Source organism: Lipophrys pholis (genome assembly GCF_963383615.2).
Source record: "Lipophrys pholis genome assembly, chromosome: 8".
Lineage (NCBI taxonomy): Eukaryota > Metazoa > Chordata > Actinopteri > Blenniiformes > Blenniidae > Lipophrys > Lipophrys pholis.
Window position 1 is genome coordinate 8,209,639 of NC_137630.1, and position 21,740 is coordinate 8,231,378.

The window sequence follows — 21,740 nt, forward strand, 5'->3', positions numbered from 1 at the left end:
GTCCTCACCTCATCTGTTGGCTAATGGAGCCTGGAGGGCTGGCCAATATGGGCCGCTGGGGATATTTAATCTTTAGCCCAAAAATTACTCCGCATCATTACATGTAGGGGGAAGAAGGAAGGTTCAAAAAGATTTTTTTTTTTTATGTCGGATTGTGTTTAGTAGAGCAAATAAAATGCATATTAGATCACTAATGCGTCACTGGATTATAGCATATAGCTCTACAATGACACATTAGCTAAAATAAACGTTTGCACTTAAATTTATACACTCTTAATGCTTAATTATACTATATAATTAGGTTGATTATTTGCTCTGAGGTTGCTCTTGTCATTAGGTGAGGTGCTAAATGGATTGTGGGAGTTGGAGTTTGCTTGCAGAGGGTGAACGCTGGGTCCTTTCAGCCCGCGGTGACCTGCGATCGATGGAGACCTGGCAGAGTTTGAGCCGTTAACGCCGCAGTTATAAACCAACCACTGCACGCTCTCGCCCTCCCGTCCCCTCCCCTCCCCCTCCCAAAGCATCCGCCCGGCTCCATCGCCCTTGCTTCATTTCTCTGTCTCATCCATCTGTCTGCTTTTAATCTACCCCTCCTTCTCTCGCTCTCTCCTCCCGTTTTTCACTCCCATCCCTCGTTCTCCCGCCACTGAGTGACAGTACAGTTAAACTGTTTTTTGGCTTCCGAGGAGGAAGCAGACCAGCAGCGCTGCAGATTGGCAGCACAGAAAGCTGGAAATAAGGTTTGCAATAAAAATAAAATAAATATATAAAGTCAAATATAAAAGCATCGGATTCCAATCACCCGTTCCAACAATTGAAAAAGTTACAAAAAGTATGAAAGTCGAACGTTATTGTGGTATTTCAGGCCGATCCAAGTACAAACACAACACACACCACTTTGGCGTTATCTCCTAACACAACATGACTTACTTACGCACGCGTGCGCAGCCTTTCCCAGACCACCGCCGCAGCTTTGGGACAACGCTGCGGGTTCAGGAGAGACTCCGTTATGAAACGCGAGTACAGAGAATCATTCATGGCTTTAAATGGCAGCGCTCAGCTTTCATTTCATTCATAATGAAGTGGAAGTCAGTGGGTCTCTCCAGGATGTGATATTGTGTTTAAGTACCTCGGCTCATGCCAGGAAATGAAAGCGATACGGGGGGATTCATTTCATACCGATGATGGTGAAACAAGCGAGCGCTAAGAGGCGAGTTCGCCCGCTCGCGGCCTGATAAAATGTCAGATACAGCAGCGACTCTGAACATCTGGTTACAGGGAGTTTATAATGAAGGTCACCGGGCTGTGCCTCGCTGTGGCCTCCCTGGAGACGCACTTTTGTCATTTGTAGATGTCTACATCTATGTGTGTGTGTTAACTCAATCGCTCCGAAGAGGAGAATAGGGCGTCCACATGAATGCACCACTCCGAACGATCTCGAGCTAATCTGGTGATCTTATCCCAGTCTGACCCGAGTCTTCTTTCCGAGTTGGTAATCTCCCATAGGTCTTCATTAGGGATTACCAAAGCCATGTCTGCAGTATGTTAATGCCTAGATAACCTGATGGACATCAATATGGGCTGCTATGCTAATCCAACCCAAAAAGTGTTAAGAGATAATGCGCAATCTCCCCTTTCATTGTATGTGGAAAGGTTTGTGCAACAATAGGAGAGATATTTTGAGTTACTTCTGTCTTTCAATATTTAAAAGAAAGTCAAATAAAAATAAATAAGTGGAGGGAAAAACTTAATTATTCTTTTAAAATGCACATTTTAAGGACTGAAATTGTTGTATTGAGACTAGATAAAATGTTATAATCAGCTTTAATGCAAAAACACCAGTAGATTTTGAAATGAAAGCCTCTTTGGAGCTCTACCAACCTCACCAAGTGGGCAACACAGACTTAATGTTATAGATGTATTCTTAGAATAAATGTTAAAAACCACATGCATAAAAGTCCCCACACATATAGGGAGACAGATCATTGTACTCATTACTATAATATCACAGTATGATCTTTGTATCTGTCTATGTTCCTTCATGATATATGTAAAAGTCCTAGTTTGCTTTATATACATATTTCTATGATTTGTGAATATTTATAAAGGAAATCATTGCCATACACGAGTTCTGCTGTACAAGTTTGTTAAATCTATTTTTAATTCAGATATATTCATTATTAATAATCATAAATTAAAAAAAAAAGACATGAAAAGAACAAAAAAAAAAAGGAGACGTGACATCTTGCCTCCAAAGACTCTGATGTACTATAGCGGCAACAAATAAATGGTTTCTCATTTCCACCATCCGTCTGTGTTCTTGTATTCAATCCTCTAAAAACATTACTGCTAATGTTTCTAAAACGTTAACAGAACTCCTTTCGCACTCCACAGAGGGTTTTTTTTTTCAGTAGATAAATAAGGAATGTCATTGTCCATTTCTAGTTTTTTCCATTTCTGCGTCTATTTCCACAAACACTTGTTTTTAGGATCGTCTCTCTCCTCCCCCAGACGGCCAGAATGACCACAGAGCGGCTTCCAATATTCCACAATTTTGCAGCAATTTGAACTTCACTTTTAGACAGCTGGCAAAATTACCGACAAGAAAAAGGCATCAGACTTGTCACTACCGTTCCATCTGGCCGCGCGCTATACCCCCCCCACGTTAGCCGTCGTGCCTCTCGTCTGACCGTGTTGTTCACGAGTCACACAAACTTCGAAGAGCAGCTGCTATGACGCCGGATCTACCAACGCCGGTTCGAACCCAGCCATGTTTTCTGGAGTAACGCTCCTACAGTCTCAACAAGGGCCCCCGACTTCATCACGCGGCAACGGGTTAGCGCTCCGCTAAAATAACACGGTTAACACACACAAATAGCTGCTCAGTCCAAGTCCTGCTTGGTTAGAAACGTGCTCTCTGAATATTTACGAGAGGATGAAAGAGAGAGCCTGTCGAATTAGCTTTTCTTGAGAGCGTGCGCGTATATGTGCGTGCGTGCGTGCGTGCGTGTGTGTCTATACGCCACTGCACGACACTTGTACCATCTCGCCCCGACACAAATTACCTCATTAAATTTCATTGCATTAAAGCCACTTTTATGAATTTAGCGCAGTCCCAGGCCCATTGTTCGCCTGCGAACGAGATTAAAGCAACATTTGCCTTTCTCCTCACATTCAATTACTTTTCTGGAAGGACAGTTCGGGCATGGCGCCTTAACGAGAGGCAGCAAGAATTAACGGGGGGGGGGGGGGCAGTTATGACACTTTGGACAAGTTCTGAACTCAGCACAACAAAGTGAAACGTTCCCGTTGTTCGCAAGGTATTTCTTGCTTTTGTTGAATTCTCTCCGTCATTATCGTTGCTAAAAAGGAAGCGTAATGGAAGCTAAATGAATGGCATCCAAATAAAAACACAGTGAGAGCTTTTTATCTTCCCCTTCAGATTAATTATTTATGTGTTTTGGTGTGTGTGTGTGCGCGCTCCGCTATCGGCTCTGTGTGCTGCCTTTGTGTCTGATAGCATGGGCCCCTATAGGACACGGCGCAATAAAAAGAAGAATGAGCTGAGGTTAAGCTTAAGACTCCCTCCACACAATGCAGATTACAACAATTGACAGCATAAACACACACACCCACACACACATGGACTCTCACACGCACACATAAAATGAGCTAATGGTCAATGGGATCATGTTGCTAGGCAACAGATTTAACTCCTGGCAGTGAAATGCTGCGTTTTGGCACCGCTGAACTTTTACTCCAGGAAGTACAACTAAAGCAAAAAAAATTGAAAAAAAATACAAGAGGCATGAATATAAAATAAAACACTACCGTGGTACAAGTTTTAACCCCCTTGAGACAACCAAAATACCAGTAAACAAAGTTTATTCTTTTTCATGTCTACAACTAAATATATATATATATATATATATATATATATATATATTTTCTTTTTCTTTTTTTTACATCTTTGTACAGAGCTTTGAGAGTGTAGGATGCACTGTTCACTTTTCTGCAAGTGTTATAAGTCCTTTCACTCTTTTACATGAAACAAACTTGTGGAGAAGACCAGTCAATGCTGAAGGATGGTGAGGACACTTTGAAATCACATTATGGTATTTCTTCCCCATGAGAAGTTGTAAAGTTACCAGTTTGGAAATTCCCACTTTCATGAAATAAAAACGGATAAAATGCAGCCTGAGAGGAGAGTAACTGTCGTTACATGGGCCATAGGCAGTCCAATTAAACTGTTAATTCACCATGTAAACACTTCTATCTGATTAGATTGGCTCTATCTGACTGGAATTACGATCCGATTGTCGGGATTGTCTGGTCCATGTAAACGGCACTTTGGATGGATTCTCACTGTTGGAGCTGGAGCTGTGTGATATTATCTTGTAAGGCTTCACGCAGAATGTTTTGAGGAGAAATATCAGTGGCAAAGCATGACTACAACACTGCTGCTTGGTATTGCAGTGTCCAAGGAAACTTTAAAAAGCAACACAACAAGCTGACAAATTCACTTTCATGGGTGGCTGACCTGCAGGTGGAGCTGGACATGGGGTCACGTGTGCGCGTCGCAAATGGTTAACATCAGTACAAAGCATCATGGGATTGTCGGGTGATGGAATTATCATTGCAATCACTTTATTCACTGTTCAGCAGGACGTTGGGTTGTCTCATTTGGAAAGAATTCATTCAAAATGAGTTAACGAGACCATGTAAACACAACTAATGTCGAATATAGACACCGCCTGTACACAGGAGGATATGGACTTTGAGTCATGACACGCTGGAGGCCGCCATTGTTATCATTGTCCATTTGCTCGTGGTGTGCATGCGCAGTAGCAGCCTTTCAGAAAAGGCTTATTTTGGGAGCGATTTTCAAAAAGTTATGTTTCCGGTGGTTCCAAGCGCGGTTGATGAATGGCTACACAAAACACGACAAAGGTTTTCTGTTTTCACTTGAGAAAGCCTTAGACACACGGGGTGGACGAGAATGCGGCTCTAATCCGCAGGTGCCTGGCACATACAGTTTGCGAGCTCCAGAAGACAGCGATATTCCTTCATGGGACTTGGTAGTTTTATAGTTGAGAGTCATCATAATAACCAAAGTCCGTGTACTCGCCATTGTTCACGTGTACAGCGTACTGTTATCTGCATCCATGTGTGTGAGCTTTCATTACAAAAAGACCACCATGGCCTGGCATGTTAACTACATTGTCAACTTTTCCGCCGTCTCTGTGTGTAAAAGTGCATCGTTTTCAAAACATTGGCATGTAAACACGAAACTTTTCTGAAACGCAAAAGCAAAAACGATGCATTTTCACGTAAATCATCGCCATGTAAATGGGTCCTCAGTGTCCCTGAATGGGTTGATTAAGGGTGGAAAGTTACCCTTTTTACCATTTATATTAGTAAGTTGTCCAGACCAGTCGAGACACGCAGAAACAAATGTCCAAACTTGACTACAGACCCCTCCCATGGATGTTTCTTTACAGCTTTCACTCAACCCGAGTGAACGGGGGCCCTGGAGCCATCAGGCGAGTCAACAGGCAGCAGCAGCCAGCGAGCATTGTGAGGACAGAAAGGAGCTGGTGGCCCGTCAGCCAGCCTATACCGGACAAGTGGGTTTTGTTGTCTATAGCTGGTCCAAGTGAAAGCCGACGTGGAGAGGCTTACGTGGCCCATCTGCATGTGAAAAACAAGAGGGGCTTCACACGCACAGGACACAAAGGCTCTGACCCTCTCAAAGCAATGGATACACACATATACACACGTACACACACTCGAAACCGCAAACAAGAGGCGACGGTGGGCGACGACGTCACACTGCAAATGTATTTTATTCAGGATCGGCCTGCTTTTCTTTGCACTTTTCAGTTTGCCCAAAACCAATACTTGAGAAATGCATGTTTCTGTTCTTGTTTTTTTTTTGTTTTTTTTTTCTGCAGTGCAAGCAGGTTTAGAAAAGGAATAAACTGGACCACCTACACCAACCAGGACCACAATAAACAGTGAGGGAGGCTTGTGTAACCGTGGAATCCCAATTTGTTCACTGTTGTTCCACCAGCTAGAGCGCCATTGACTGAGACCACCTTTGGTATTATTGTGTGTGTGTGTGTGTGTGTGTGTGTGTGTGTGTTTTTTTTTTAATAGAATGGTGGCGTTTCTTTCTTTCTTTCCTTTTTTGTTTTTTTACATCTGTGAATTTAAACTCATCTGTATTCGTCTAGGCTCCGACATCACTCGCAGCCAAATCCTTCTCCTATGGCGTTCCTCTCAACGCCCTCCAGCTCTTTTACCAAAACAAAAAAATAAATCTGGGAGAAAACAACAAGAGAAAAGAACTACCCCCCCTTACCTCCTTTTTTCCTCTCTCCTTCACTCCCTTTACTTTTCCCAAATCAAAAGACTCGCTTCATAACTTTTTTCGGCAGGTTTTATCTCAATGCCCGCGATCCCTTTCTTCACGCCTCCTCTTTCTTTTCACTAACTCCTCCTCCTTCTCCATCTCCAAACTTGCCTCCCTGCTCCTCCTTCCTTTCTTATTTCTGCCTGAATTTCCCTTCAGCCCCTTCTCACTGCTCTTCATCACGGTTGAAGAATTAAGGGAAAGTGTGTGTGGGTGAGGATGTGCTGCCATTTGTGTGCACTTTGTGTGTATTTAAGCACATTTTTTGGCAGCACGTGCTCGTGTGTGTGTGTGTGTGTGTGTGTGTGTGTGTGTGTGTGTGTGTGTGTGTGTGTGTGTGTGTGTGTGTGTGTGTGTGTGTGTGTGTGTTTGTGTGTGTGTGTGTGTGTGTGATAAGGTGAAAGGCTGGCAGATATGACACACCTCGTCTTCTTATTGCTCGGGCCTCTCTTTTAATCTGGCAAAACAGGCTGCGCGTGTAATGACCTTTAGAAAGGGTGAAGATAAGTAGATGAGGCCGACTGCGAGGAGCGCTGAGTTACTGTATGGAGGAGCCGCCGCTGGAATAAGGGGGTGGATGACAGAGGGAGGAAGATAAATGGATGAAGGGATGGGATAAAGTGGAGCATTTAAGGAGATCTATGCAGACGGAGCACTGAGAACATGGGGGGTGACGGTGAATTTTAAAGGGAAGGGATTCAAACCTACACGTCAACGCCTTCGAGCATTTTGCTGCATTTCTATAAAGCACGAGGGGGGGGGGGTTCTTCGTTTCCAGAGTGAATAAAGAAAAAACACTGTGCTGAGAGTCTCTGTTATGTTCATCGTTAGAACCACAGTCAGCAGGACAGCAGCAGCGGGGGGGGGGGGGGTCAGTACAACACCGAGCCAGATCTGCACAGTGATTGCTCTTGAAGGATTAATACAGTAAAACAAAAACAAAATAAACCACAATAAATATCTTCTGAGCGTTGACTTAAGTCCCCTTGAAAATTTGCTCTATTTCTGCATTATCTTTATTATGACTTAACTGTATTACTTAACACACAATTAAATGCAGCTAATTATATATAGATAGGTTTGTGCAGGGACGTATAAGCTTCATGTTGGCACCAGTTTATCAAAATGTTAATAATTTACCACTTTTCTTGTGTGTGTATATTGGTTTGTTTCATATTTTGAAGGCCTACAGGAGGAATGAAGCTCCTGTTGCATTCTGAAAGCCCTCTTGGAGAAAACCGGTGGAAGACTTTTACTTTGAAGGCAGTTATAAGACATATTGTGACATATAGCATCAACAGTTTCACTGAGGTCACCAAATACTGTCTGTTCAGCTGCCCTCCTGTTGTAGACTTGGAGTGAAGACCACCACGACTGAGAGCATCTCAAGACCAAGAAAAGACCAAGACTTTAAAGGGCTGAGACTAAGTTGAGACCAAAGCCTTGGACTGATACTACAACACTACTTTACAGGGGTCACCCCAGCAGGTCAGTACAATCTGCACATCTTTTCTTGCACCAATATTAGTCACCAGCAGCAGCATTTTTCTGCTCAGCTGGTTTTAGCTGAGGAACATTTATTTTGAACCTTACCCAGGAGCCCCAGAGTATCTCTTCTTGAAAATCACTATAATCTCGATCAAACTCCACCTATGGTGTTAAAACTCACAAGTACAATCCCACTGAATAGAAGAGTATAGGTCATATTTCAGAGTATATGTAGAACTTGTTGTGGGCCAACATGCCGTGGTCGCTGAGACTTAAGCCAATGTACTACCCGTCAATATATCTTTTATTTTCCTGCCATTTTAGAGCCATATGTGTGGTCACCTCTCAATACAGTCACTTTTTAGATCAATAAGCACAGTGCAGAGATGTGACAGGAACAACTTAGCAGCGGCAGAACCATTTTGACTGTGCCCTGAGAAATACACGAGGAGTAAATACAATCAGAATATAAATGCTGCATGTTGGAGGGATGCTGAAGACTTGATGCAAGTCAAACACAGGCCAAGGTTTCAGGGATTGACAGTCATTTTCACTCCAAGAACTGACACGAAACTTCAGCGGGCACTTATTTGTATGCAGCCAGCGCCGTGATTGACAGTGTTTCTGTTTTGGTGGGAGCTGTTTTTAGGATATCCGCTCTTTGAAGCCTCCACATCTTGAAGATGTGGAGCTGTGCCCCGCACCCCGACACCTTGCTTGCTTGAAATTGCTTTCCTCGTTGCTTTTGCTCTAAGATACCGAGCATCAACTTTGATGCTCGGTATCTCAGAGCCGTAGTCCACCCGGGCCGGGGCTTGTAATTCCACGCTGCTGAGCTAAATGCCTACGATGTCGAGGGTAATGATAAGGATAAGTTTAAGAGGATGAGGTCACGGGGGATGAATGGGGTGAGAACGAGGAGACAAGCGGCGGTAAAGAGATTGCGCGAGGATAGAGGTATAAGGAGGCAGGCTTGAGAAAAGGAAGGGGTGAAGGGGACGGCCCGAGGGGGAACACCGAGTGAGGAGGTGGATGGCAAGCCGTGAGACAGAGGTGGGGGTACTCACAAGCCCCTGATTATACTAATCCTGATGGACCCCCCGGGTGGCAGATTATCGCCTCTACACATGCACACATGCAGAAAAAAATATTTAAAAAAAGGAGAGGGATAGAGACACCTTCTGTTGCCCCAGCACATGTTGATTTGCCCCACTCTCTGAAATCCCTCAGCCACTCCAAAGCCTTCAGCTGAAGAAGAGCCGGGACATCGAGTAGAAAAGTCCCGATCTGCTAAACCGAAGAACTCAACTTAAACCACATCAAACCAATTTTTCCCATCTTGGTTTTTGACTCAATCCTCATGACGTTTGTTTGAAAGTCTTAGGATGTCTGATAGTTGGGCGGTTTTGAAGTGAGTTAAGGTTTGTGTGGATGTCGCCCATTCTGGACTTGGTCGGCCAATGAAACCCAAAGATAGAGTGTGAAATGTTTTTAAGGTGAGTTTACCACTCATTCAAGGTAAATCAGTGATTTTTGCAACAGCAGTAAAATATAAATGTTAACAACTCCTTTCTGTTTTTCACATGACCATTTGTCAATCAGACTGTGGGGGGGGGTTGCAGATTGAACCCCTGCTGTGGTAATCAGATAGTCTGGATTACGCGTGCCATCAGCTCCTCTCTTGTTCGAGCTAATCCGAGACACAAAAGCACAGTCAATCCAACAGTCCAGAAAACATCGTTGGTCTTCAGATTTCCACGAAGGAAAAAAAAATCACAAAATCACTTTTTACAAACAAAACCCTGACAATACTTTTCAGCTACCAGGAGTGAACACACTATTTCACTCCTCCAAAGACTTCAAAAGACATTTATTTTGCCATCGGGCTCTCTGAATGTGTCAATAGACCAAAAAAATCTGTCTCCAAACAGCGACTCAAATGGTTAAAGGGAATTTTCCTTAAGTTGTGCTACACTTTTTCAGTTTGCCATTTTCACAGCTTAGATTACTGAGGGCAGGTTTGAACGGTTTCCGGTGAAAGTGATGCATTAATTGAGTTTACCATGAGCAAAATGAAAGCTGTGACACATAAACCATGAGTACGATATGTTAGACCGTTATGCCATGAAGGTTTCGAAACTAAAGATTCAGATCGTAAATAATCCACCAGTTTTAAAGAAGATCACATCTTTCAATGTGAGACAAAGACTTGTTTTGGTTCTGGTTATGACATTAAGCAATAAAAATGCATCAGAACTACTTCTGACGACGAACATCAACAATCAACAGAAATGTGTTTCCCACTCTTCAGATTGGAGTTTGCCATTTTGTTAAACAGTAAGAGAACAGGAATAATCTGAGATGATGCTTAACTTGAGTTGGCTTCATAGGTAGAGCTGTTGGTACTTCTTTTTTGGACACATCTTTTTATTGGGATACTTTGAATGAAACTGATTTTACTTCCCAAAGAACACTTTAGTGTGTTAGTACCCTTTCACTCAAAAATCAAACATTCCCTTCAAGTGACCTGTTACTCCGGATTATCCACAAAAACCTGCACAGGGGGCGATTATTTCTGCAGTAGAAAGCAGATCCCGTGTTCAAAAAACAAACAAAAAAAACTGCAACTGTCCTTTAGCGAACCTCTCGAGCGCCGCTCGCACGCGTTAGCGTGGCCTTTCTGAGCGGGTTTAAAGTCGCACAAGCACACTGAAGGATGATGTTGTGTAATGGAAACATGTGTCATCAGCAAACATTTCCTGGCTGAAAGGCTTTTAAAGAAGCAGAATGCCCGAGACAGATTGTGTCACAGTAAGCTACTAGTCGAGGAGGTAAAGAAGGGGGCTGAATGGCAGGATATGCTTAATGTCAGCCAGATTGCACAGTGCAGCACTTCTCACTGCAAATGACACCGAAAGGATGAAGGCGGATTAGAGGACGCAGCGTGCCGCACGCTCACCGAGAGTCGCCGGCTAACCCGAGCGGTCTTCTAAAAGTCACGAATTCGCCGCGTCGAGACACAACAGCCTTTAAACACATCGACAAATCAGGTTTCTTTCTTTTTTTTTGGGGGGGGGGAGGAAAATGTCACGCTGGATAAACGGCGGATTGAAGTATTTTTCCATCTTTAAACGAGTCGACCCACGAACATTTCACTCGTCCCTCCTTTGCGAGTGAGACTAGTTAAGAGACCCTAATGTCGGCGGGGGTAGGGTGGGGTGGGGGGGGGGGGTTATAGTCTCGTTTCTGTCTCCGTGTCAGACTGGCTTTCACAGATTAGCTGGACAAACACGGACCTGCCTGTGTTTCTCTTTCGCAGGTCATCCAATACTCCCTCTGCAAATATTAAATCTACTTTAGATTCCACCGGGGCCGAGAACAGGAAAAGGGAGGAAACAATGAGAACGAGAGGAGAGAACGGCTCGTAGAGATAAAGAGGTGACAAGCGAAGAGAAGGAAAGCCGATGTGTTTTTTTCCTTTCTTCTTTTATTTCCTTTCTGGTGATAAGCCTTCAAAGCTTTGAATTTGTCTTTTTTTTTGGTCAGAAGACTAATAGCATGTCTAGTCTTTTTTCTTTTTGTTTTCTATTGAGAAAGAGTTGGCAAAAGCCCCCCCTCCCCACCCCCACCCCTTCCTCTCACCCCCCCTCCCTCCCCACAACTATCCAGTTCTTTTATTTGTTCAGCTGGTGTGCTTCTGGAGGCAAAACATCTCGGCACCATGTCCAAATGAAGTCTTAACACACTCCTACTGAGATTTGGAAAGGAAGTAAAACGCCGAACAGAGTTAACCAACTTTTTGTTTTTGTGAGCAGAATCACAGCTGACAGATGAGCAATCTCACTTGTTTGGCCAAAAATTATAGTTGAGTAATCGGATAAGTTAAGACTCTGTCGGACCCAGCAGTGAATCGATTGGTAGGTATATTCTGTGGTTTCGTCGTCCCTGGAGAAGTGGGTTTTCGCTCAATGTCTGCCTTCCTTTAAAAGCAGCTGAGAAACACTCTTTTCTAGAAACAGCGGCATGTCAGACCGCTGTATTTAGTGAACCTCCATCCATAGTATTTGATCACCTGATAATCAGTTGGCTGGGATTTATGAGACAAGAAAGTAACTTTTGCACTAACTGGTTTATAAGAATAACAAAATTATCTTAAAACTAATAAACTACTCAATAAAAAAAAGATCATTGGAGTATAAAATAATAAAATGAATAAATGCTCCACTCTTGTGGCATCACGTCACTTATTGACAGTAACTTCTTGCTATTTGTGATTGGTGAGGTGATAAAGCAAACATATTTGGTTAAATGGATCAAAATTACTGTCTGCATGGGGATTTTGTAACTCTACTGTGGTTTAGTCATTTCTACGTGGACAAAATGTGCACAAGTGTGTGACCTCTGTAAACACAAACAAACCATTTCGGATGCAGTCCGGTGTGGACGCAGACGAATCTGCTCACGCACTGTTTGAACTATCCATCCACTGCTGGGGCAGTAATCCTGCTCCCTGTGCAGGGACGGTGATGTTCTCATTTTTTATTTTTGTTTAATCACATAAATCAAAGACGCATGTGGCGATTCATAAGTCCAGAACTGGAACAGCCAGTTTAATTATGAAATCCACTGTCGTCAGATACTGAGCAGTGGTTTCCATCCCCCGGGCGGCCGACCAGCAACTGGATACCCGACATTAGCTGAGAAAGGAGAATGATTTACAGGAGGAAAAAAGAACGACTGAACAATTACATAACTTTACAGTCTTGTGGGTTTTCCGGGCTATTTGTCCTTAAAATTGGCACGACAGGTTCGCACTCTATCTTCCCTCCGCATGCTTGGCGTGCGCCCAACGGCAGGACACCAAATTTGAACTTAAGTAGGTCATCCGTACGGGAGGCAATCACTCCGTCAGCGCCCACCACTGCTCCTCCATCTGCATAACATAAAAGCTGTCAACATTAAACAGTCTGCGGTGCCAAAAAGGAGGCTGGAAAGGCAAAGAGGTGGTGTTGAGACAGAACGACGATAACTGAAAACATGTCGAGGGAAATGCAGGTAGATTAAAAGCCTATTGGCTGAAAGTCACTTTTTTGGGGGGTTTTTAAGTGATTCTGGAGGAGATAAAGTCAAAGGACTCTTCCTCTGAACGCCATGTGAGTGTGGGCCATTCGGTGTGAATCAAAGTGTTAATTGAAACGCTGGAGTGAGTTTGGACGAGAGTGAAAAGATGTCGAAGTTTAAATGACAACCGGGCGTGAGGACATGAGGAACGTCATGTTAATGCAGTCACACTTTCCTTTCGTAGCGAGTCGGTCCGACTTCTAATACATTTTCACGATTTGAGCCTTTAAGGCCGTGTCATTCCAGTAAAGTTTCTCTCAATGGGGCATTCAATAAACACAGCATATACGTCACTGTGATAAATAAATGTTGATAGTTGTGTGTTTGTGAAGTTACTGGACAAAATGTCAGACGGTGGATTTTCGTCCGATTGGAATTGGCCGCGGTTGTTGGCTTGTTCCTCGCCCTTGTTGAATTTTGTGATATACTCATGGAACAAGCCACAGTCCAAAGCTCATTGACCTGACGGATCATTTTTAGCTTTCAGCCTCAAGCTGTAAGATCCTGTGGAAGCATGGGACGGCTGAACGTTCGTCTAACGTCCATAGTCCTGCCTAAGTAACAAGTCCCCTGTACTTCTGGAGTATTTGAATCTGAGATAGTTGAAGAATGTATTTAAAGGCTTTCCTCATATTAGACACAAATTAAACTATTTGTAGCATAGAAAAAAAATAAACAACGTTTGCATGACAACATTTTGTAAATAATGTACACCCACACATGCGCACAGAGAATAATACGCTACAAACATTAACAATATCAAGTAGACAGATATTCATGTGGACAGACAACCATGCTGGACTGCTATTGCGGATGACTATCAACTATAAAACTACCAGGTCCCAGGAGGAAGTGGACTGGGAGTCATGAAACTCTAGACATGTTGCCAATGAGCAGTAGCAGCATTTCAAAAAAAGTTATGATTTCCCCCATTTCGAGTTGTAACATTTTCAAAAAGTTCCACCTTTCTGAGCCGTTTTCAAAAAGTTGCATTTTCAGTGGCTCCGAGCACCGGAGCGTAAACGTTTTCCATTTACACTTTGAAACCTTGTTTAGGAATGAAACGCAACGACATCGACCTAAAAACAGCAACAATCCTGTTTAGGTGGTAAATATTAAGGTCATCGAAACCACCGTGCAAATACACAATAGATTAGAAAAAGTCCCGTGTGCGTCCAGAAGCCTCGCAGACAGTTGCATGGGCTGCAGGATGCCGGCCCTCTCGCAGCCATTCCGCTCGGTGACTTTCCGTGGCTGATTGAATTAATGTTGCATCTGCTAGTGTTGACATGGGAACCCTGCAGTGATGTTTTGGTGCTGTCTGTTTCTGTTGGGTCTCCAAGAGAGGACACTCGGAGTAAACAGGCAGCGCCGCGCCTGGCCTGGCTCATGCACGTCTATCTCCAAGTGTTTTTTTGGGGTTTTTTTTCTTCTTTGTGTGCGTGTGTGTGTGTGGGATGGGGGGTGGTTTGTGTTAACTTCATGGCCACATGGCTCGAGGGTAATCATGTTAGCGACAGGGTTGATAGGTTCATGTCCACCAAACATGCACACGCGCGCGCGCGCGCGAGCACACACACACACACACACACACACACACACACACACACACACACACACACACACACAGCCTCGTCTCCCTCGCTGTTCACTCATCTGAACTTCTTCAAATGGATTTAATAGAAAATGTACAGCAACAGATTTATGCGTCGCCTCCGAGTAAGATCTCAATCAAATTACTCTGAAGTAGTTTGGATGCCACAGTTTGGAAAAACATCAAAAGATCCTGCTACTTTTCGTGCAAACACAGGAAGGATGCAAACACTAATGCTTCCCTTAGCTGAAACTACGAGCTCATGCTAATTTTTATGACAGAATCATGAAGATTTCTTTTCTTTTCCCCCTTTTCCGTATAATTCCGATCTGGGATTTTGAAGCGTGAGAGAGGTCACGCTGCGGGGTCACTTTCAACCTCAGGACGCACGCTTAATGCTTTGTGTTTCATTATTTCAGTCCAATCCTGACTTTGTTGGCGCTTGTTGACTGTGGCGGCGTTTGCGATGCTGTCAGCGTACATCCAACGTATCAAATATTAATTCATCAAGAGGATTCAGTCAACCAATGCGAGGACTCTGAAAATATGCATAAACACATACAGTTTGGGAGGCACTAAGCATACAGAGCGCGGGGTGTGGGGGATACGGGGAGAAGCGATAAGTCGACAGCGTGTTTTTAACCAGGCAGATATTTGTCACATGCAGAGCTTTGTTGTACTCGCTGTCAAATCTCGGAGAAATGTAAAAAAAAAATTTTAATATTTTTTTATTTTTTTTTTGAACAATTTACTCGCAATGGAAAAACTGTGTTTGCAATTCATGCGTAAGTGGATTCATCTTTCTCTCTGATGTGGCCCCAACACATCGAGCCGACCTCAGAGGCGCAGCGCTGACGGAGGCCAACGGAGCCAGCGTTCCGCACTGCCTTACATATTCTGGCTAAAAGCAACTGCCAACGATCAACGAAAGCAAGAACAATGTTTGCCTCAAAGGTGTCATGACTCCCAGTCCATATTCTCCTTGAGCGTCACCTGGAATAACAAGTGTTTATAGCTTATTGTTCTCTGCGTGTGTGTGTGTGTGTGTGTGTGTGTGTGTGTGTGTGTGTGGCTTCATTACACAAAACAACCAAAGGCACCACGTCGTGGCCTGGCATGCCGACCAAATTGTTTTCAGCCTTTCGGCCTTTATCAATTTTTCAAAACATTTTCAAAGCAATACCGCGTAAACACAAAACTTTTGTGAAACGAAAAAGCCAAAGACAATGCGTTGTCGCTTGACACGTTGTCGTGGAAACGGGGGCGTGAGACTTCAGAAAACGCTGCGTTTCACAACCTAAAATCTGCTCATTATTGATCTCTTCAAAAGGGTAATCCGTTTCAGTTGCATAGAGGCTGGGGTCAAATTACGAGCACTCATGCTGGTAGATTTAGTTCTGTTCATGAACAGTAAGCATTCTGTAATTAGAAATAAAAAGGAGTTAAAGCCTCTCTAAAGCAATCTAAAGTACTACAAAGATGATGATGATGATGATGATGATGAGGATGATGATGATGATGATGATGATGATAACTTCATTTATCTAGCACCTTTAGGAACAGTTGGGTTATTTTACAACAACCGTACTGTGTGAACTATACAGCAGAATATCGGTTATAAAAAGTCCAGATTTGTTGGGTAGAAAAAACATCTAAAAATAGAGAACTAAAATTCTTCAGTTCGCACAGTTAAAAAACATAGCAAAAAATAAGCCTGTCTTTGTATTTATCTATTTGCTTGAGGGAAAAAAATGAAATATTTGACGTACACCAGCCAATCAAATGATTTTAACACACCTCAATTCTGGTGACAGGCCACAGCAACAGCCTGACAGATCCAGATAGCCTCGGTAAGTGTGTTGGGGACTGTACACACACACACACACACACACACACACGCACACATTTCATGGCATATGGCACAGGCAGAGAGCCCAAAACATCGGACATCAAAACAAAATACAGTACAGCCGCTGAATTACAATGGAGACCTTTGTCTCCCTGGAGGATGTTGACATCAGCACTCTCTTTTACCAACTCTGTGTCTCACTCTCTCCGTCTCTGTGTGTCTTTCTGTCTCCTATAATTCATACCCCCCCCACCCGAGTATGCTCGAAGTGAAATCACGACAGGAACGAAAGGAGCATCATTCAATAAAGTCTTCAAAGCGGTTCAGTAGATTAAATTAGGGTCTATAAAATCAGCTGTGATTTTTTTTTTTGCGGGGGGTGAATTTGAGTGAGCACGTAAAACATCCATCATGTTTCACAACGAACGCTGGAAACTCGGCACAAGCCGCTCAACGACATCACAACAGTTTTTTTTCTGGAACGGTATCGGCGCTCAAACAGATGACCGCTTGTCTCTCCAGAGAGAGAGACATCAAGTTGATGTCTGTCTAGACAGCGATGCCTTAGAGTTGTGCTGTTGGGTGCAGTGTGGGGGGGGTGGGGGGGTTGTGGTGCTTTGGCATCACATGTGCATTCATGCACGTGCGCGAGATCTGTTCGTAAAGCGCCGCCACAAGCACCCCGGCTGTAATTAGCCAACCCTGCTCGCAGCCTCTCTCCGTGACGCCGGGGGAATAAGAATACAGTGAAGTTCAGTGGAAGGTCATTTAGTTCGGAGGGTGGCGACACACTTTCAGCGGCACCGCGCGTGCACCCGCACCCGCACAGCGACGGAGCGGCATGTTGCGCGACCACGCATATAGCGAGGGCGTCTGGTGAGTGTCACTGCGGTGGAGCGGGAACACTGATGGCAGTGTGGTCACGTCTGGTCCATGGGAATTTTCTCAGCCGCACAACTGGAGGACAAAGCATGGACTGTAACTGTCAACTGCACGATGGCTTTCGAGGGATGTTTTGGAGGTTGTGGCTGTATTACTGGTTCTTCTTTCATAGGGTCAGTATTACATGGGGTTACATCAGGGTCAGGATGTGTTTTATTTTTCTGTTATTCAAAATTGTAGAGAGGAAAATAAAGTTATATAAAAGTCAACAAAGTCCAGTGAGAAAAACATATGGATGTTATCATGAAATGCAACCTAGATGGGTTAGTCCGTGTTATTCTGCAGTTTAGGCCTTGTTTATAAAGGTTGTGTCACCAGATGAACATGGTAACACAGACTGTCACATCACATCAGTGGCGGAGCAGCCTGATGCAGACCTCCCTGCCAGGCAAAATTACTGTTTATCTCAGTGGAGTCTGGTGACTTGGAGGAGAGCGTTTCCCATTATTACCTAGACTGGTGGTTCCCCCACTCGGAGCAGACCCGCCCACCTCTCACAAACATACAGGAGCCGAGAAGATACAAGCCATTGGCCGACTCCAGGGTCTGTCACAGATTATAGAAAGTGAGTCACTTTTGATTTTGTGACAACCTCCGAGCCGGCAACGCCCCCGGCCCACCCTGTGCCTTTTCCCTGAGGGGAACCCAGACACAATGTTGGGAACCACTGACCTAGAGTCTGGTGGTCTACCACAGTCTAATTGGCCCCAGCTCCAAAAGTCACCCAGAGCAGTCTTTTTATTTATTGTTTGGAATGACTCAAAAAAGAAATACGGGCAATGAGATTTTTTTCGCCAGTACTACGCTATTGGGGAAGACTGCTTTCCTGAAACTAGTATAAAATCAAATTCCTTAAAGTGGATCTCATAACCGTCTGATGTTAAAAGGCCAAATGTAAAATCCCCAAAGAAAAAATGTCTATGGAAGCAACTGTGCACGAGCTGCTCGATTAATAAAAGAAGAACAAGTTTAATGTTTGGCCTTTTATCAAGTTTACTAATGGAATTACCATTTGTTATATATATCTAATGAAATTCCACAGTGGTGCCTGCCAGGAAAAAGTTACATTAAAAAAAAAAAAATATATATATATATATATATATATATATATATCTGTATATATATATATATATATATCTGTATATATATATAGAAGCCTCAAAGTTCAGCAAAAACAGGCATTTAGCCAACCTGGACCGGGATGTAAGGATAGAGAACTAAAGCTTTTAACACATGAAATGTTATGTAATCATTGAAATATATAAATATATATATATACACATTTTTAACAATTAACCCACAATTATGTTGGGTCACATTTGTTAGCTCTGCCAGCTAACAAAGTAGAAAACACCCATAAGTATTACATAGTCACAAGATTATCGAGGTCCAACTTTCAAAATAAAAGCAAAGCAGCTGTAAGATGAGTACAACACCTTTAGGCCGCGTTTACACCAGGTTAGAAAGTGGAAACAGAAAACATTTGTTTCATTTTGGAAAACTTGGGGCCATATGTGCACCACCGGCCTCACATGGACGATCTAACGATGGTTCCTTTAGTCCCACGGAAAGTGGCCAGTGGGTCAAAGCAGAACCAGATGGAGAGAGCACAGACGGGAGTGACAGCATTCCTCTGGATCTGTCTGCTCCGCAGCCATCACTTCGCACAATCCCTCTATAAACATTATGCAAATGCCCACCGCTGCCGTGCGGCGCGGTATATAATGTGATGTTGGCGGTAACAGTAAGCAGTAATCACGTTTAAGGAGTAAGGGTGGAGAAATCAAACAAGGGTATTTATTATCCAGCGATCCCTAATCCGATAAGCTGTCATCACTTCACTCTGCAGCGATGGCTTCAGAAATGGAGAGAGGGAGGAAGCGGAGAGATAAAAAGACAGAGCTCCATCCCTCATTCTCTCTCCCGAGCCCAGACAAATCTGGATTTAGCACCGTTATTGTGTCTGCCGAGTTGTGGGTAATTAAATGCAGCTGATAATTTGATCTTTTTGTCTTCTGTCGTTTTGTTCCTTTCTCACAGCCACTGTGGGAGATTACACTGTGTAGTGTGTGTGTGTGTGTGCGTGTGCGTGTGTGTGTGATCAGACTCGTGATGCCTTAAAAGGCCCTGTGCTCCTGCTAGACGTCTTCCAATTAAAAGGTTAAACAAAGGAATGTGCCCAATGGCCGCTTCACCCCGGAGGGTAAGCAAAAACAAAATGACCCAACACACACACACACACACACACACACACACACACACACACACACACACACACACACACACACACACACACACACACACACACACACACACAAATCACAAAAAACTGATAACTGAATCGTCTGTTTTGCCCTTTCTGTGTTTGTTTGGGTGAGTTTATTGCTGCTTATTCAGAGTTTTACAACATTGCTATAGATGTATGGCGGGGCGGAGGCTGTTATTTACTGCTGTGGAGCTAATGCTTTAAAGCCAAATAATTTATCAGGCAAATAACTTCTCAGTCTCTCCCTGTTTCTTTTACACACTGCTATGGCAACGGTCCTCCTAATAAACAAGCGTCTGAGGAGCGGACAGCAGCAGCCTGGGTAGAAAGGGACGAGCGAAGGGAGAGAGCAGACTGGGACGCAGACAGGAAACAATCAATCAACCCCCCCCCCACCCACCACCACCACCCAACCATCTCGCCCTCCCTCTCTTTCTTTATTAAACTTCCTCTGTGTTGACCTGTGACCTCTCCGTTCCCAGCTCTGTGCGAGCTCCAAAACTGAAGCTTTTTGCTTTCTGCACCCCGTCTGCAGGCATTTGGCCCGAGGCTGACTGACGATTTAAAAACATTTGACAGCTTTCTCCTTTTCTTTTGGTCTTCATTTGAGGTAAGCAAGTTGCAAAGGCCGACCTGGGAGCCACATGGAAGATTGTTGGGTTAAATCCAAATAACAATCAAAGGGTAGGAAATAAATATAAGCATCCTGGTCTCCCACTGCAGGTTCTCATGTGATAAACACCATATCTGGTATTCTTGTGCTGCATTTGGATTGATAATGTTAAAGTAGAAGTTGATGTTTGTGAACCATTTTGTTTGTCTTCAATGAGACTTTATGCACAAAACAAAAATTTTAATCCATTTTCAAATGAACTAATCTCACCACAAACAAACAACTCTCCATATGCACACGCGTCATTTTGCTACTATATGAACTCGGGCTGCATGATCGAACGCAAATATATCGTCATCACAGGATGAGTATGTTTCGAAATCAAGTAAAAATGACTAAATGTAACATGACAAAAACGCATTTGTTTATCATAAGCAGCCCAATCTGTTTAAAATTGGATCCAAAAAGAGAAAGAGCACTGTTATTTGGCAGGATAATAATTCAGAATTTGTAAAAATACTGGAAGTTATGTGATCGTGAGTTAAAATAACATGGTTTGTCCTAATACTAACCCCATACTCGCAAACATTGTCTTGCACAAAAACAGAAGAAATATAAACCTTTAGCTTTTATTGCATCATGAAGTTCATGACTTCAGAGTAGGACCTCCATATTAATATAGACACAAGAGATATAATCCTCTGTACCTCTTGGAGGCCTCCACAGGACAATGGCTTTCTTAGTTTGGAGCGAAACTATACAAGATGTTAGAAAAAAATAAAGTTTTAATATTCCCAATAAAATACTGACCTAAGCGTAACTGACTGTTATTGTCTTATAAATAACCTTATAAAGACTAAACATCACTACAAAACAACAAAAAAAAAGGAACGAGCTGCAGCTTAAAGTTAGCAATACTTTGAAAACCCTGGCAGGAAATATTATCAGCTCGCTGTGATGCTCTGAACTTTCACACTCACTCACACAAGGAACCACCACGCAGCTACCTGGACTCGTTTGTAATTGTCTTTCCATGTGTTGTATGTTGTTACATGTTGACCTTTCGGCACCTGTCCTGTGGGGATCCACTGACCCCTGACATAACCCAGCAGAGAAAGTATTTCTTACTGGCACCTTGTTGTGTTGACTTGCCTGAAGAGGACCATGTGTACTCCACATACACGTGTTTATGCCAATATATCTTTAGCATTATTTGGAAAGCATATATATATTTCAATGCATACCTCATTGTTTTGCTCGTTTAGTGTTTGGATAGTAGTTGCCATACTGCTGAGTATAAAGGTGACAGAGGAGCGATGGAACAATGGAGTTAACTGAACTATCACAAAGAACTCCACAGCTCCCGACTCTCCACTTCACTTTCTTCATGGATTATGGATTTCATGACCAACAAACTCAAGAATGACAAGGTGGGGAACTTGAATGAATCTG